Source organism: Acipenser ruthenus, chromosome 4 (assembly GCF_902713425.1).
Source record: "Acipenser ruthenus chromosome 4, fAciRut3.2 maternal haplotype, whole genome shotgun sequence".
Taxonomy (NCBI): Eukaryota; Metazoa; Chordata; class Actinopteri; order Acipenseriformes; family Acipenseridae; genus Acipenser; species Acipenser ruthenus.
In genome coordinates, this window is record NC_081192.1 from 59,354,017 (window position 1) to 59,357,883 (window position 3,867).

Below are 3,867 nucleotides of genomic sequence, written 5' to 3' on the forward strand. Positions count from 1 at the left end.
CCGTCTCTCTGCTCGCTCTCTCCTCTCTAACACCCACCCCGAACTGAGAGTGCTGCAGGCTTTTTATATCGTGGCTGAGGGGTTTAACTAGTTAGTAATTATCCTATTACCCCTCAGCCACAATCTGCGTGAGTTTTTAAATTACTATGTGGATGGGGCTCCACGTTACCAAATAATAAACAAACGGCTATGCCGTCATCTAAACATAATAATAATAATAATAATAATAATAATAATAATAAATACAAAAACAAAACCTGCTGCGCCTCGCTGTCATATAAAATACAATACTAAATCATAATACAAAATAAATACAAAATCCACTGCACAGGGGCGGAGGGGGACTCCGTTCTAAAAATAAATAAACAAATCAAATGTACAGGGCACCTCGTCCTGTTACAGGGATACATACAGCACAGTGATTTTTTTTTTAAGTCAAGCGTTTTTTGTGTTTTAGATGAAGGTGAACAAAATTCAAAAAAGAAGAAAAAATCAGTTTACAATTCTACGTTTGCCTAAAGCACCGAATTGTAAGTATACATTTTCCACTATTTCGCAATACCTGTGTGAAAAAAGAACCCTTGTAAATTAAAAGCAAACACAACAATCTCTTGTTGCTTTTATAATTGGGAACCCTCCTAAAACTTGGAAATCCCAATGCCAAAGATAAATTGTAAGGTCAAAAAGATTTCTGACTAAATTTCATCAAGGAATATATCCTAAGCTATGAATTTATGCGACTTCCTAAGAACTATTCAAGGTTTACATGTTACATGTTATGTTGTTTTAGTTTAATGAGGGTGTTCTATTTCCAGTTACTCCGGTTTTTGGATTCCAGAGAACGGACGCATCCCAGTCTCTGGGAAGATCCAATGCTCCAGAATGCCTCTCTGACACGGCTGATACAACATTTCAAGGTATCTATAATCTCAGCCACCATGTGTAATAAATATTTATATATTCAAAATTTGATAAAGATGTTGTATTAGTCTACTATTATTTTATATTATATATTCAAATATATAAAAAAATGTATTTGTTTAAAAATTCCAATTTACAAATATAATCAATATGTCAATATGTCCAACAATTTAATGAATTCTTGCACTGTCATTAAACTTTTTTTTCTTTAGCTCTGACACCACTGATAAACCCTCTGACATCAACCCAAACCAATGGAGAATCAAGGAGGAGATCAGCCCCTTATGACAGTGAGTTCTGCAGTATGCTATTTTATTTGTTAAAATAATTTAGATTTTGCATCCAGCTAAGGCGCTTCACCAGAAGTACAGGGTGTTCCCTTAGCCTGGTGATCGCTAGTTCAAATCCAGGCTATGCCATCACAGACTATGGTCGGGAGTTCCCAGTTTGGTGGCACACATTTGTGGGTCTAAGTAGGCAGTGATACAATGGTGCCACTGGACTAGTAATTAGTAATTGAACCTAAGTACTTCACAATTGTTACTATACCGTATATTATATCATGGCTTAGAACCACTGATTGACCAAACAGTATGTAGCATTCTAACAAGCCGTTTTATAATAAAGCATATTGTTTTACAGACTACCAACTAAATGTCCTAATGAAGTTGGATGCCATCATAGAGAACCAGGCAGAAATACTAGCCATACAGAGATGGCAGCTCTCTACAGGGGCAACAGAGGTCGAAGATGATCTCCTCCAAAGGCCCTGTACAGAAGGAGAGGAACTCCTTGTAACCAGGAGGTCCCCGGTTCAAATCCCACCTCAGCCACTGACTAATTGTGTGACCCTGAGCAAGTCACTTAAGGGTGAGACATAATTGTAAGTGACTCTGCAGCTGATGCATAGTTCACACACCTTAGTCTCTGTAAGTCGCCTTGGATAAAGGCGTCTGCTAAATAAACAAATAATAATAATAATAATAATAATAATAATAATAATAATAACTCTGCCAGCGACTAGAGGATCCAGATTACAGGAAAAAAATGGCACTGATATATTTAATTTTATCTATAGACAGATAAAATGAAAATGTTTTTTCAACATGCCATTACTAAAACATACTGTAATTTGTTTTTAGATCCATTACCTAAGCTCACTGGCGGGTTCAAATGCAGGGGACTCGGTGAGGCGCATGCTGAGAAATAGAGAGGAACTGTATGTGGGCTGAATTCAGGATGAAGGGGAGGAAAGAGAAAAGGTGTTTCCAGGACATGGAAATCTGCCAAGTTATAATCAGTACGTTTGGAGTGATGATTTTTTTTCTATTGTGGACAAAGTAATGTTTAGAAAAAGGATGAATATATGAGGTATAAGATATATGGGCAATATGTTAATTTTACAATTTCCTAATTATGACATATGACTATAAGGAGACTGAGATTATGACATTTTGACTAAATCTTTCTGAACATGAAGCTAACCTTGCTAATGTTAAATAATCTGTGTTTTATATTTCATTTTTTAGAGGCATGCCTTCGTAATTTAAAAAAAATGAAGGCCAGTCAGGTGGAGGACCTGATTGCGGTTACTTTGAAATATGCTCCTGTAACAGGGTGAGCAGCCCTGTACGTATTATTTATTTGTTTATTTTTAGAATGGGGTTTCCCCCTCCGCCCCTGTGCAGATTATTGTTTTGTGTTTTTTTTACTGTGATTTATTATTTTAAATGACGGCGAGCGCCGCAGGTTTTGTTATTGTTTTGTTTATGTATTTAGGACGGCGTAGCCCCATCCACAGTAATTTAATAAACTCGTGCAGATTGTGGCCGAGGGGTAATAGACTAATTACTAGCCAGTTAAACCCCTATAAAAGCCTTCAGCTCTCTGCATTCGGGGTGGGTGTACAGAGGAGAGAGCGAGAGAAATTTATAAAAACGAAACTAAATCAAGGATAGGGTCAGTGAAGGCGATTGCCCAGTCTGATCGGTTGTAGTGTTCGTGATTTATTTTGTTTAATTATTTATTTTTGCTCTGTGAGCAGTGTTTTCAGTTTAAATAGCCACAAACAAGTGGGGGGTGGAGGACATTCCACCATGGCTACCCCAAGAAACACCTTGCTTCCCCCTCTTCCGGGACTTTGAGACTGAGGGGGGAGGTGGCCGTTGGGTTTGAGGAGATTGAACTGCAGTGTACGTAAATTATAATTTAGATATATCACAGGCACATACTTGTATTTAACAGCAGCGTAAACATCGGACCAGACTTCATCGTCAGCAACAAATCATGGGGCTGCTGTCATTATTCCTGTTCATTCAGTCACTTGCCTTCATTTTGGGCAGAATTGTAAATAACCATTTTTGTATTTGTCAGTCAGATAATAATTCTTAATGAATGTCATATCTGATTTGTACATGCATGAATATAACTAAAAAATGGTTAACAACATTTAAGAATAAACTGTTGTAGGAACTGTAATTAAATAAAAGTGAAAAAAGTAATCGAGACTATGCCATTCTTATTAGTAGTTAAGATTGGAAAACCTGCGAGCACCTTAGGGTGCTTAAGTCAAGTGAAGGTGCTCAAGCAAAGCTCTCAGAAGGTGTTAGAGAGAAGAGAGAGAGACACAAGTGCATTGACTGACAAGAAAGATTAGATAGATATAGAGAGATAAGTGTGAGTATTAGATTAGTGTTAGATTATAAGGTTTTAGGTGATAGGTTTTTAGATACGTGTTAGTTGTTATTAGATAAGTGTTAGGTTAGATAAGTGTTGTTATTATAAGTGTTAGATTAGGGTTCGATTTTAGATAAATTAGAACAGAAGACGACATCATCGTCACATTTTAAGGTAAGGACACATTTTTTTGATAAATGTACATAAAAGTAAAACTTACTGTTTTGTGAAATGTTAATATTAACACCTTTACATTTACACTAATCATGG

General features: G+C 36.5%; 1 long non-coding RNA gene across 1 annotated transcript; it reads left to right on the forward strand.

The window, feature by feature from the left end:
• Window positions 1-271: 271 nt before the first annotated feature.
• On the forward strand, window positions 272-1,779 carry LOC131737054 (uncharacterized). The gene is made up of 4 exons (XR_009328622.1): window positions 272-530; window positions 816-917; window positions 1,134-1,211; window positions 1,564-1,779. It is a non-coding gene; the product is annotated as an uncharacterized LOC131737054 (long non-coding RNA).
• The last annotated feature ends 2,088 nt before the right edge of the window (window positions 1,780-3,867 follow it).